The 14,400-nt window shown below is 45.7% G+C and overlaps 1 protein-coding gene across 5 annotated transcripts in view; it reads right to left on the reverse strand.

The window, feature by feature from the left end:
- LOC105684152 (teneurin-m) overlaps positions 1–8,913 on the reverse strand; it is a 374,554-nt gene extending 365,641 nt beyond the window's left edge. For 4 of the 5 annotated variants that reach the window (XM_048656243.1, XM_048656241.1, XM_048656242.1 and 1 more), the window contains exon 1: positions 7,562–8,913. The gene's annotated coding sequence lies outside the window, so the exon portion shown is untranslated. The remainder of the gene's footprint in view (positions 1–7,561) is intronic. The other variant, XM_048656244.1, reaches the window with a different exon arrangement.
- Positions 8,914–14,400: the final 5,487 nt, after the last annotated feature.

Consider the following 14,400-nt stretch of genomic DNA (forward strand, 5'->3'; position numbering starts at 1 on the left):
CCGTGGTGTACGTGCGTTGTACTACCCCTGCGGGAGATCCGCGAATAAAAAGACGAGGGATTTGATGGTTCGAATTTCGTAGAGAAATAACTCGAAAGACGTGTAATAATGCAAGTTTGGGGTGCTGATAAAAATTCTGCGATAATAACAATCAATTACTCGGTGTTTTATACGAAGGCGGAAGTTAAACTGGCAGCGATAAGTAACTGCTAACGTTTGGCTCGTAAGTAGAGAGAGCGGAATATGACGGCAATCGGAAGCAGGAACAAATACCACCGGAGATTTTCTCGAGCAAAGAAAGATTAATCGAGGCGCAAGGATCCGGAAGCAGAACCTGCCGGCGGAGAAGAAGCGGGAGCGCGTGTATATCATGTATAATAAAATACCGAATATGAGGACGGTAGTTTTGTAGTCGGGGAATGTGTGTGTGTGTGTGTACGGAATATGTGCGGGATGGAGGAGGAAGCGGGAAACCGCGGGAGGTATCTTTAATCATCTCATCGGGTAACTGCAGACAGAAACTGCGGCGTAGGTATAGTCGAGCGCGTTGCATCTATCCCTTACGCGCGTTGCGATATATTATTCTACGTTGGAGAATTTTGCTCGTGCAAACCTAAATGACGCTCAGCTTCATCGTTCGGTCCTCGATCTGTCCGTAATTAGAATTCAACCAAACTTATGCTCATCGCTGAGATGTGTCAAGTATTTAATCAAAGCTAGGTCGAGGGTGGGTGGGACAATGGATGCCGGCGGCTGCGACCCTTCCCAACGCCCGTGCCCTCCGCAGCCTGACAGTACGACTGGGGGTGCAATTATGTCGACCTCATTCCCGGACAGCTTTACTTCTCTTCCTCTCATTGTACTCCTCCCTCTTTCCTCTTTCATCTGCTATTCCTCAGCTGTTCCCATAGATTCGCTCTCCTCACTTCCCGGCGCATTCTCCTCATATTCTTCCCACTCCCACCCCCACCCCCCTCCCCCCCCGACGACCGGCCGGCCCTACTCCGCGTTCTAATCACTAATTCGGCACTCCGCTCTCCGATATCATTTCTTCCTTTCTCCTCGCCGGTTTTTTTGCCGTTTTCTTTCGCTGGCCCTTTTTCCTCCCTCTCTCGGCAACCGCGAGCCCCGCCTCTACCGCGCCGAGTTGTCCCCGATGCGAGGGGACCATTACCGTCCGCGTTACTTCAGAAAACAATTAACTTCACAAAGCATCCGACCAACTCTTTCTCTGAATATCCTACCCGGGGAGAAAATATATATCCACGACGCGAAGCGGGCGCAACGCAACGCCGGAACGACGCGACGCGACAACTGTCACCACGTAGGCCAAAATCCACCTGCTACCGATTCGCTACAGCTGCTGCTGCTGCTGCTGCTGCCGCTGCTGCCATTCTGTTGCCTCTCGCGAACGCTATCCCGTTTCTCTTCTCCGTCCCAGCCTTTATTTTCGATGTGTTTTATTTATTTATTTATTTTTTTTCCTTCGCTTTTCATCCTGCTCCCGATATTCATGCATCTTCATTTACCCGCTTCCGTTTCATATCGTCGGACGATTGACTCGATGGATTATTATGACATGGTTCGAAAAATGAGTAATTGTAGAGTGAGAGCGTAATGACCGGGACCGCGTATGCATTTTCGGTGTACTCGTAAACACAGATGTCCTGTGGCATTTTTGCGGCTTTAGCAATTTGTTTTACCGGGTTCGAATACCCCTCAAACACGGGGAGAAAAGTAGTGGATCGTTTTTACGAAAGGAGATTAGTATCCGATCGTGATACGTGTATTTACACTTGATTGCGATACCTCGGTAAGTACGGTGGTATTTCATAACCCGGAGATCGTGATCTTGATCAACGCCTTTCTTTCCTATTTCTCTGCTCTCTTTTTACGAAACCGCGTTCCTCGCGTCCGATTGTTAAATCGAAGTGCGGTGGAAGAGTATTAAATAAGAAGCACGCGAAGGGCGAACGACGAGGGTGTAAGGAAATATAGGATTCGCTCGAAAATATAGAAAAATTTTCTTGCCGGTCGACGTATCGTTACAATATTATTATACCGCACCGATCTTACCTCACATACCACCTCTGCATACACTACTTTTATTTCTTTGGCCATTCGCACTATCGCTCCTGCATCAGGCTGCATTTATGCGATCGTGGCTCCCGTTCTGCAATGAAATTCTTTATGACTACCAAGTGAAAATTTACTTGTCGATCGAGGCGTCGCGTCGGTCGTCTCAGGCATTTTATTACTCTAGTTTTTGATCGATTGCTGCGATATTGTTTTATTTCATCGCTTACACGTCACCTGGCTTCGCAATTAGGGATTTAGAGAATGAGGGAAACGAAAGACTCGACATTTTCTTTAACTTCTTCACAAACGTTGTGCATGTGAAAAATATGTTAGGTCGAAAGAATGATCATCTCTCGCCCCGAATGAGAAGTTAGAATACACCCTTCGCAGGTAACTGAGCTGAAAGAAAGAAAGAAGGTGAAAGAAAAAATCGGGGAAAAAAATCAGGAGAGAAAGAAAAAAAAAAAGGAACAGAAACTCCACATCGACTCCCATACGCATACTTTTTCTTTATTGGATTTTCTTCATAAATAAAATAAAAACTCCAAACTTCCCGCAACTTTTTGAAAAGCAAATAGATTTTTATTTCTTCGTTTATTTTTTATTTCCGTTCGCTCCTCGCCGCGAAATTTTTCGGCATGGTACTCGATCACCACCACCGAAATAGAATCTAATTTTGTTGTAACCAGTTTTTCTTTCGTTTTTATTTTCATATCAAACAGCTGTTTACTTATCATATATGTATATTGGTACATAAATGAACCAATCGGACGACGCTTCACGTGGCTCCCTACCGTAGAAAACTTTTCAATTGCCGTGGACGGAATAAGGGAGAAGAAAAAAAATTTCCACCGCGTCAAACGTCACGGCAGTTATACGTTAGTTTTTCCCTTTTTTTTTTTCTCTTTGGTTCTTTTCCTTTATTCATGAGATCGTTCTTCGTTCGTCCGTACGTCTACGTACAATATTTATTATCCAACAGCTGGTAAAATTAACTGGAGAATTTTTTATTTCTCCGATCCGCTAAAGTCCGTCATTCGGTATACTCGATGATTCGAGGTAAACCATCAATTAACGTCGAATGCGTCCGCTACGTTTTATCAGAAATTATGATATCTCTCGACGTTCGGAGAACATCGAGCGGGACTATCTTCTCCTAGGAGAAATTAGGGGAATTTCCAGAATTCTTCTTTCACTCGACAACGATATACCCGATGCAATTCACGTATCAAGGCGGTCTGCAGGGACATCAGAAATGTCGGTATATAAGGTCGTGCGGACGTATAGCAGCCTCGTATTACGGGACGATTAAGGTGGTGATAAGCTATACCACCGAGGGGGACGGGCTGTCATATGACGTCATCGGACAATCTATAGTTATTAGCGGAGATTACAGGCCCGGCAGCAATTTAACGGAATGACTACCTCCCGTCCCTCCGATCCGCGGCCTAGACTTCTCACACCCTCTGTCGTTCTCGGCCAATCACCGTGTTCCAGTCGATACATTGAATTAATGCCAATTAGATCTGCTTAGGGGATTAAGCCCATTCCTTCCCGTTTTCTCCAATTTCAAGAATTAACCAACCGACTCGTCGGATAACCCGTGTTCTTGCGGTCCCGTCATTCATGCGAAACACGCGAACGCGTCCATTTTACTGCAAACAAACGTCAATTCGTCGTCGTATCGTAATTCAAGAAAAGCGCTCCTTGCGATTCGCCTGATTCCGTTGGACGATTTTTGATTCATCCATTTTTTTCGCCGGAGTCACGAGGTGTCGGGTTTCGCCGTGCGTACGAATGACGATTACCTTTTGTCCCTCTCGTACGCGATGATTGGCACGTGGAACATCGGCGAAGAATTATCGTGGGCGTTGACAGGGTTGAGAATACAAACGAGCGTGGGCATGTCCGCAAAAGCTCTGTAAACTTTATTCATGGATTGCTAGCGAACTGACAAGCCTGTAGCATCAGACCTAAGCCTAAATCCTCCGTGATTGACTGTCAATTATTTTTGATTGCCGTCAATTCGTACGATTCACGGTAAGCCTTTGTCAAGATGGATTTCACGGCCATTTGACAACGGGGTTTTTCTCGTTTTTAAAATCTAACAACAAACCGCGCTATCAATCCGTTTTGCTTGATAACCGAGCCTTTTTACCGACGTATATTTTTTACAAAAGTCCTTTCAACCGTTCGCGTTCTGATCACGTGGAAAGTTTCGGAGTAACGGCACGAGGCGACGATTCGAGATTGAGAGCGGAAAAATTACGAGTACCCACTGGATAAGCACCAGATTTTTTCAAGCTCGTATCTCATCGATCCGGCTGCTGAAAATAACGAACCGTTCGCGCGCGAATTAAAAACTGATTCCAAATTAACGGGGTAATCGCGTCCGATGAATCGACTCTCACGGAATCAAGGGTCGGGCTTTTTGATTCGATAGAACGTCAAAATTAAGACCGAGAGAGTATTACTTAACACGAATACCTGCAAAACAGCGGTGAATACCGAGAGCATTTTGTGATAAGAATTAAGCAACGCCGTCGCTATCACCGGGTATAACTTCACTCGCGAACACTCTTAGGTGAATAAAAAAAAAGTCTCGCGTGTTTTCGGTTTCAATACGGTGGAATAATTTTACCATAAGCTTGGCTATTTTCGCCGACTCAATTAGCATAACTACTTCGCTATTTTTAATGTCTACATTTCGCGCGCGCAAAACTCTTTGCTCCGTAAAAATCCCTGCATCCAATAAAGTCTTTATAGGTATACCTTCTTCGTTTTTTTTTTTATTTTTCATTTTTTTCCCCCCTCCACTTTTTCCTCGGAGACGATGTTCTCGACGTTGCAGCGGGATTCATTTTCACCGCAGCACCGGCTATTACTAGAGCTGCGCCGTAAAAAACTCCGTAATTATCTCAGGTCTCGATCGTAACACAAGTTACGAATCACCGGCTCGTACGTCACGTCAGAATGTCAACTAGGTCGGGCTTCACTGCACAGCATAAATATAGATGAGCGTGTAGGTAGGTCGTGAAGATCACGCGAGTGATTTCCGTTCATCACATCATCGTGGCACACATGCGCACAGAACGAGCTATCGTGTTAGGGTGGAATAAACTACGGGAAGAACGAAAAGGAAAAAGGAGGAAAAAAAGAAAGAGGTAAATTTAAAAAACCATCGACGAAGTAAAACATGAAGTAGAGCTGCGATGTCGAGGTATAACGCTGTCACGTTCGGTTATACGAGCGACACATTTTACTCCGTCACCTTGTACAATGCACGATTGATTTTTTTCGAAATTAATGGAAGTAACAAAAAAAAAAAAAGAATTCGTGTGGACGGAGAATCGAGGGAGAGAAATTTCTCTTCTAATTTTTCAGAATCCACCTTCCCATCGTACGTAACGTGAATAATCGTCAATAATAGAGAAAGAGAAAGAAAAAAAAAAAGCGCGATATCAGCTCCCGGGTGGGTAGTACGAAATTCTAACTAAACCAGGTGAAATTGGGACGGAAAACTGTCCATCTCTGTGATGAATAGATGCGGGGAAAATGGTTTAAACGAGCCATGTGAACTTTCTGACACCGTTTGTATCGGTGAAGCGATTATAAATCGTTTGATCGGAGAGGCCATTGTGTAGAATAAATCAGTGATCGATCGGTGGTGGTTCTCCCTGTCCCTGGTTATATCGTTTTGGCATAGTTATAGGTGAGCGGTGTCGGTGAAACAAACTAACAACTTCGATCCACGTACGCGGCAGCTACTACCTGTACACGTGAGTCGCGGACATTCGACGTAACTCGTACCCTACAACGAAAGGGATAATAATCCCGGTATTTTTTTACAAATATATAACATTACGTCGCTACGTCACTTGGAAGCCACGAATTATCGTTACGCGACGTACGATCTATCGTTACAAGGATCAACAGATCGACGATTTATTCGCAATTGATCGACCGACACGAGAAAGTTATTTTCACGAGCTTGACAGCATAATTGTGGGTTCACGGCGAACGTAAAGTTTATTTTTATTTCATTTAATCATTCACCTCTCTCCCTAGCTTCACGCGATTCACTTTTTTTAATGTGCACGTGCACGCGTATTTTCAGTACAGTTGTGAAATTGACCTCGATCGAACTACCCCAGACGTCACATTTTATGAAACATTATCATCGCCGCAGACCCGCACCGCTCGTTGTAATTAGCGATTGAACTGAACAGCGTTTAAAGCAGCTGACGGTTTTTTGTCGCCGGCAATTAGGAGTCAGTCAGTCAGTCGTTCTAAATGCGTCAGTTCTTTACTTGTTGTTCTTTTACAAGCTGCTGGTGTGAGCGTAATGCACGCAAACACCCCCGGTTACGTCTATTTCGTATTCAGAAGCTTGTGTGGTACGTGTCCAAGAATGAAGGACCACCCAGAACGTACAGTCCATCGTTTCGATTATTTTTTTTTCTCTTCCTCCGATCCCCCCTTCTTTCTTTTCTACATTCTTCGGTCTATTCCTCTATCCTCTATCTCTGAATTACACCGCCGTCCTAATACTGCCACAGATCCCCTAGCATATATCCTCTTATTTTACGTCTGTAAGTACAGCCTTCGTTACGCATTAGGTCCGATCTATATTCGTCCACTTTACCGTATACGTACGCTACGTGTAACCGCGTTTTCCAAAGGTATGATCATTCGTGACCGGTTCTCCCTACCGTTTCGAAAAGTAATTTTCGATGAACGAAAGCTCCGAGCGGTACAAGCTTCTCAATTATCGTTACACGTGAAACGCGCCCGGAACTCCGAATAGTTCGTACAGTTTCAGGGGACATTTTAAACCGCGAAAATCGATCGGAGTATCAGAATTTTCCGATATTCTCAACGGCGCCTGCAAGGGTAACGCGGGGCGAAAAATTTTACTCTACGTTACAAGCTAGAAACAGGTTTCTAAGACCACGGTGACGAAAAAGTCATTTAAAAAGAGATAGGAAAGCTCTCGTGCGGTGCTTAACCTACTGCAGTTTGATATTTCTATTTTAGTTCACGATCCCGAGGGATCCGCGCGTGGCGGAGGGTCGACGAAAATAAAACGCGAGCGAAATTTGACGGAAAAATTTTCTTTCGCTAGAACGATCCTTCTGCACGGGAAAATCATTTCGCGGTAAAAGCAAACGAGTAGGAAAAAAAATAACGAGAGAAAAAAGAAAAAAAAAGAGAGAGAGAAGAGAAGAGCGTAAAGAAAAGGGAACAAAAAGGAGATTCGAACACACGAGAGATGATCGGTCGATCGGCGTTGAAACGGAAGCGATCGAGTTATATCCTTTGTACGCGTCGCCGAGCTATGTGCGTCGGCCTTGGATATCGCAGACGGACCTTGAAATACCGGGAAAATTTCGGAGCTTTTTTTACCAGCGACGGGCGAGGGGTTGAAAAATGAAAAGTAGCGACACCGACAGGGTGGGACTAACAGAGTAAGTCGACTCACCAGCCACGTTGAAGCCGGTTTCTTAATCTGAAACTTTCGAAGCCGGGAATCGGACGGTCCAACGGTGCGGATCTTCGAATGTTGAAGTTACTCTCGATCTCCTTTTATTTTCCTTCACGTGTCTTCTAATTTACTTCCATTCGAATCACTCGGTTTTCTCGTTACAGAACGGTTCCTGCACTGTCTTTTTGTTTCTTTTATTAGCGGTTCTTCGGTTTCTTTCAACGCACAAACTGCAAGTATACACTGAACGTCACTCGAAGATATACAATTATACGGTATATATGTATATACACCGATGAGACAGACGGTCGGCAACGATAACTTGACGCCGAATATTCGAAAAACTCTTCAGTCAGTATCGTCACGCAACTGCTGTAGATCCAAAGTATAAACGTGGCACAACAACAACTTTTTACCGAGTTAAATTTACCCCCGAAAACTTTTCCCAATTGAATCTTGACTACGTTTCTCTAGACTTTTTCTTTTGTGATATAATATCCAGAGAAATATATATATATATCTCGCAAAACCGGTACGACGTGAATTTAATGGTACAAAGCTCGCGTGTCGTTCGTTTTCAGAGGTGGAAAAAAGTTAAACCGTTGATACAAAAAGAACGAACCCTTATTCTCACGGGTTGTACAAACTGCTGCTGCTGCAGTTATTTCGGTCGTCCGAATAATTCTGCCAATACAACTTCAGCGATTGTTTCTCAACAATTTCCGAATGTCAAACGCGTTTAAAACCCGTACGTGAATCTGAAAGATTATTCGTCGTGCGCTACAGTGTCGTGGAAACACTTTGAGAACGATCACTCGGCGATACGATCGTAAGAATATCCGCGATTGAATCGAATCGAATTTAATTTATCTTTGATCCCGCACGATCGGATCCTCGGGATCGTGATACAGGGGTGCGCGGGCGATATATTTTTTTTTCGCATATATGTATCTTCTCTGTGCAGGGGTGTCGTTTTTGTCAAACGTTCATCGACTGTAGTATCGCATGGAAATGCGTAGCCCAGTCGAGCTTCCCCCCTCGACTATCTTTCGCCGGTTTTCTCTTTCGCTTTTGTTTCACTGAAAGTGTGGTACTGCAAATGAAAATTTGTAATCACGGTTAGCAAAGACCGTTTCTTCAATTCGTCTCCATTGCGAGAAGAAGATGTATTTTGGTTGTTGTTTTTTTTGTTTTTTTGTTTTTTTTTATTTCGCTCTTCGATTTCGACCGAACAATCGCAGACGGTATTCAACCAGCGGCACGCCGTCCGCAAGACGTACGCATCGATGCCGAAGCGTGGCTTTGACAGTGGGTGGCAAGGACTCGCGAAGGAAACGTCCGGTCGCGAACAGTCCGCCGAGCGCACTGAGCTACGATATCATCCTCCGTGGTTCTTCTCGATAAAACGAGGTTCGGGGTTCGAAACCAGGCTGCGCTTGCGCTACGTCATGCGCCCCGAACGAACGCAACCCCCGGTGACTATCGTTCGGAATAAGGTGTTCCGCTAAAAAGATTTACAGGTTTTCTTCTCCATTCTTCGTCTATTTTTCACTATTTTTCTCACACAACTCCGTTCTCACGCGACGTAAATATTTTCGAGAAATTTTCGTCTGCCCGCGAATCTAACGCGACCGGCACTGATTCGCGTCCAGGTAAACTTTCCCCGCCACACCGCTGCCGTCGTTAGTAACACGATTACGCGGGTTTTCGACCTTTGACTAAGACCCGATCTTCTTCCGGTCGAACAACGAGCTCGTAGCTGGTTGTATATCTACGTAACGATCGTCTCGCTAAATCGATTTTTATCCCCTCTCAGATTTTTGGGTGAAAATTACGTCAACCGTGATGATTTTGGAATGTTTCAGGGGCATCCGATCATCGCGGACCTGAGAATAGAGAGCCAAGTTTCCGGAGTCTGGTCATCGTTGAGAATGGTTCCCCGCCAGCCAATGGAGCTTGGATCCGAAGACCTTCTTCGAAACATTAAACCTATCGAAGGTGAATTTTATTTTACTCTCTCGGATATATCTCGATTTCGATTAGGAAATAGGCCTCCCTCGGCGATACGAGGGTGCGGGGGAGATGACTCCGCCGCGGTGACCCTACTTGGGAAAGTCTTAAGCCGGCCGTCCGTATATCCTTGAATGGGTATTTCCTCGCATATTGACTCCGCCAATCTCAGCACCACGCCCATTACATCACCGAAGATGCTTGGAGAGGAAAATAAATAAGGACCCAATAGAAGTTGACGAAGGTTCGATAAATACCGTATAATTCAGGTACGTATATTCGGCGCGGACAAACCTTTCAACTTCCCGAATACTTATAAACTTTTCATCGAGGTTTTTCCCCCCCGTTATATAACGCACGTTGGGTACTCGATCTGCTGTTCCTCGTTCGAGCGAACGGGGGAACAAGGAGCAACGAGTAACGACTACATACGTTACGTATCGATTAAGCTGTGACATTTGAAAGGGAGTACGTTATCTTCGTTTTCACTTTTCCGCGGTATCCACGTCCGCGGAACCCATCGAATCGATATATCAACGTGAACGCGTTTCTTTTTTTTTTTTTTGATAAAGATCAAAGATCGATGTGGACAATGAAATACGACTGTACGGGAAAGCGATCGAGCGCGTTACGCCGGTGCATCCGAGAGGGATTAATTCGGAAACCAATCACTTAATCTCCTCTGCCTAACGTACACGCGACCGGTCACCCCTGCTCTGGCTGCTTCCAGCAGCGGTGTACGAAATGCCGGATACCAACGGAACGATGCAACTTGGCTGCACGCTGAATCCCAGGTTGTTCCCCACTGTGGTGGGGTACCGTTCGTTACTTTGTGCGCCAAGTTGTACACGGTGATCGTGGGGATGCCGTTGAATAGCCTTTGACGTTACACGTCCCGTAGAAACGATTCTCCGAGGATTTAGCATCCGCTTCAGTTACGGCCAATACATGGTCTACCGGCACGTGGTTGGCTTTCATATCGTATCACCACCTTCTACCCGCCAACCGCCGGGCGTATCGGGTGAGATACCTGCAATGTTTCCGTGTCGAGACGGAACGGAATTTGTCACGGTAATCGCGTTCTCCGACCGACAAAAAAATCCTCCTCGGAACCGGATGGAGAAAAAAAATGATAAAAAAATGAACGTACGCTGGTGGTAGTTTGAGATCAGCTTGACTAGAGGGGAGAGCTTCGGCTCTTTCAATTATTTTGCGATAGCGAGAAAGGTGGTTTTTAGCGGTGGCTGTCGTCGGTAAGAACTGCCGTTGAATCAAGTTAAATCCATCGCGCACGATTGACGCAGTGCAGGGTGCAAAGGGAGTCGGTGCAGTACGGGCGTCAGGGTGGAAATAAGATTTCAAAGGAACGGCACTCTCCTCCTCCTCCCCCCGCCCTCCCCGTGATTTAGCAAAAGTCTACCAGATAGAGCTGCGGCAGCACAAATCAAAGGGTTCTACAGATGGATGGCACGGCGGTGGGCTCGAATCCCGTAGGTTTATGGTATCACCGCATTTTCCGTCGCCTCGCCCACGTATATAGCTGCAGACGTTATAGACGAAGAGGAGGGAGAAGTGAGCGAGAGACCGCCGCGGAAAGTGGTATGAGGAGGAAGTCTAATCCGTAATGGCATTGCGAATATCGCGGGCAAAAGGGACTGCAAAGGGATGAAGGACGAGGGAGGAGGGAGGAGGGAGGAGGGACCGGGGATAGAGGAGTCCTGGAGATGAGCGACGGAAGGGTACGGTCCGTACAAGTCAGAGGGTAAAGGATGAAGAGTGAAGGGTAAAAGCCAGAGGCGCGTAGGGTGCGTCGCCGACACCCGTGTCATTCATCTTTATTCTATCCTCGGCACTAATTTTACCATTATTAATCGCAGCGGCGTTATTAACGCAATCCCGATGCGCTGGAAGAGGATAGTCGAATTATAAAATTCAATCGGAATGCTCAAACATTGCAACGGTTGAATTCGTTCGACTCGTTGTCGGAGACGCTGATACGAATACGCGAAGTGCGTACGTTTCTAATTTCCGGCACATTTATTTATCGTTTGATACGAACGAATCGTTTTCACCAATTATCGCATTAGTCGTTCTTCACGAACGACTCCGCGGACGATGATTGAAGGGGATGCTTACGGATGTGAAGTTTATAGTGCTTATGTTTTTATTTTTTTTCTTCAATTCAGGGAAGTGGGCAGGAAAACAATTCGCGGGAATGATTCGCGAAGCGAGAAAGGCCGAGACGAAAAACTTTGGCTACGCGGAACCCACCCGGTAAAGTTTAGAAGTGGAATAATTACTGGGCCATCGAGGTGCCATTGGTTCATCGCGGTTCATATTCACCTTCTTCTTCTAACCGACTCCGTCGAGAGCTGTTTCTGATCTCCTCGCGTTCTTGGATTCTTTTTTTTTTTTTCTTCCATCCTTTCTCCCTCTCGTTCTCCTCGCGCCTCGCCCGTTCGCTCACATTTCATCCCTCCCCCCCCCCCCCCCCCCTTTTTTCATCCCGCTCCTCTCAATCCCCGGACTTCAGCGTGTACCGCCCTTACCGACTGCAGTAGGGACCCATGATTAAAAAATAATAACCCCGTCCGCTAATGGAAGTCGATATCAACGCCAATTACTACACAACCGTGGAAACTGATCCGCGGCTAAAGCGGCTCAAACTTGTGAGTAACTTGAAGAGGAATTAAAGTAATTAATTACCAACTTGACCTCACCTTAACTAATTAATTAACGGCCCAGAATCTCAGGCAACTCGAGGTAAGTCCCGAGCACGGGTACAGATCGGCTGTACCCTTGACGCGAGCGAATCAAATTTCATGAGATGATTGGAAATACGCCGTAACCGCGTTACGGAATATATTAAAAGAGATCTTCGTATTAACATCCTTCTCTCTCGTCGCCTCTCGCGACTCGCGTTATGAGGTTCGTTTCGACGATTTATTTACAAAGCCGGTATAATTACCGCATTCGAGAGATGCGCACATAAGGGGCGCCTACGTCCGATTTAGAAAACAGATAATACCAGGTATAATGAAGATGTTAGAGAAGCGTAGGCCGACGCCCAACAGAAATTTATTCGGTATTCGAGAATGAGTTCGGGTGAATTTACAAGTAACGAATTCTCGCCTTCAACTCACCTTAACTGATCGACTAACGACCGAGAATCACGGGGGCAACGCCAAGGTGAGCGCTGACGACGATAGCGATCATCGTTGACGTCGGGTAAAATTGAAATCCTGAAAATCTGTAATTATCACACGGGCGCGCGAGCGAGAGAAGAAAGTTAGAGAAGAGAGAGTTATACCAAACCGTTGAACGCACCTGGTGAGAACCTCGTTCCGTACAGCGGTATCGCGACGTGCCCTCAAAGACTACGCGACGTACGTTACGTCCTTTGACGAATCGCAGACCTTTGACTCTTGACTCGCCGCGCGAGATGATTATCCCCTATTCCTAAAATAGCATAGATACGAAGGGAACAAACGTTTTAACCCACCGAGGACTCGACGTACAACGGAGACGCGTCTGCCGCCTGGTCTGGAGGATTGTACTCTTCGAGAATTCATTCGGTATTCCGTTGTACTCGGATTCGACCGAATTTACGCGAAAATTTCAGGGGGAATGTTGATCGCGGAGGGAAAAACGCCGTGCGAAAGTATTTTAGGAGGAGGGCAACACGGCGGAAGAATTGTCAGTGAATTGCACGCAGCGTGTGGAAATAAAGATTGATGATGGCTCCGAGGACTACGACGTCTACGGCTCCCAGGTATAAAGTTATACTTACAACTGCTTCCAAGTCTCCGACGAGCACGCAACCTTCTTTGGACAAAAAAAAAAATAAAAAACAAAAAAAAAACAAGTTATATTTTAGTGCCTCTATAAATATGGGAACTCTTTTTCCAACGTCAGTGTTATAAGAACGGTTTTATACTTTCATTCAAGCGCCCTTTATTCTTGGCTTCGAGCACGAGACTTGATTACTCGTGTGCCGTATAGATATATATATATACACGTTATATACCTATACCCACCCCGCACCGTTCGCTCCTCGCTTCAAGGCGGCACGTGTAATTATGACTCTTTTAACGTTCTAACTTTCCTCGAGGTGATTAAAGCGACTGTTAAACTACTAGATTAATTTCCGCGTCTAGCCGTGTCTAAATTCACACCTGGAAAAGTGAAATAACCGATTCTTTGACTAGCGAACGTAGTGAAAGACATTTCTTAATGAGAACTGCTTACGGTGAATTCTTGAAAATTCTTCCTCCATTTCGAAAGTTCAAAATTCATGTGGCTCGAAACGTTGAAAATCTCGCGGTCAATGGGACGTTGACTGCGGAGAGCTTAATTTCTACCCTTCCCCCTCTGGCCCCTCAAATTCCGAGTCTGCCTAGGGTGGAATATTTTCCAATAACATCGCGCGGAACAAAAAGTGAACGAATTTAACCTTGGGAAATTTATTCCCTGCAATTATGGATCGGTGGAGCTTGCGACGTCCGGTAACGACCTTGACGAGGTTAGTCGGTTGATACGCAGAAGCTGGGACGTATGTGCTTCAACTCACCGTTTTATTTACACCCGTAACGCACGTTCGTCACCGACTGCACACGCTTATATGCATACACACACGTGCATTTACCTATACTACATAATATGGTACAGATAGGCGTGTATACGCTTCACTTTATCGACGGCTTTATTCCGGATTTTCCAAATTACGTCCCGTGCGAAAAAAAGATAAATACGGGCGGACCCGCAAGGGCTGACAGGAGAGCTGACGACGAGGATATAGCCGAGCAAACAGGGGATGAGGTAAAAGT

Source organism: Athalia rosae, chromosome 5, assembly GCF_917208135.1.
Source record: "Athalia rosae chromosome 5, iyAthRosa1.1, whole genome shotgun sequence".
NCBI lineage: Eukaryota > Metazoa > Arthropoda > Insecta > Hymenoptera > Athaliidae > Athalia > Athalia rosae.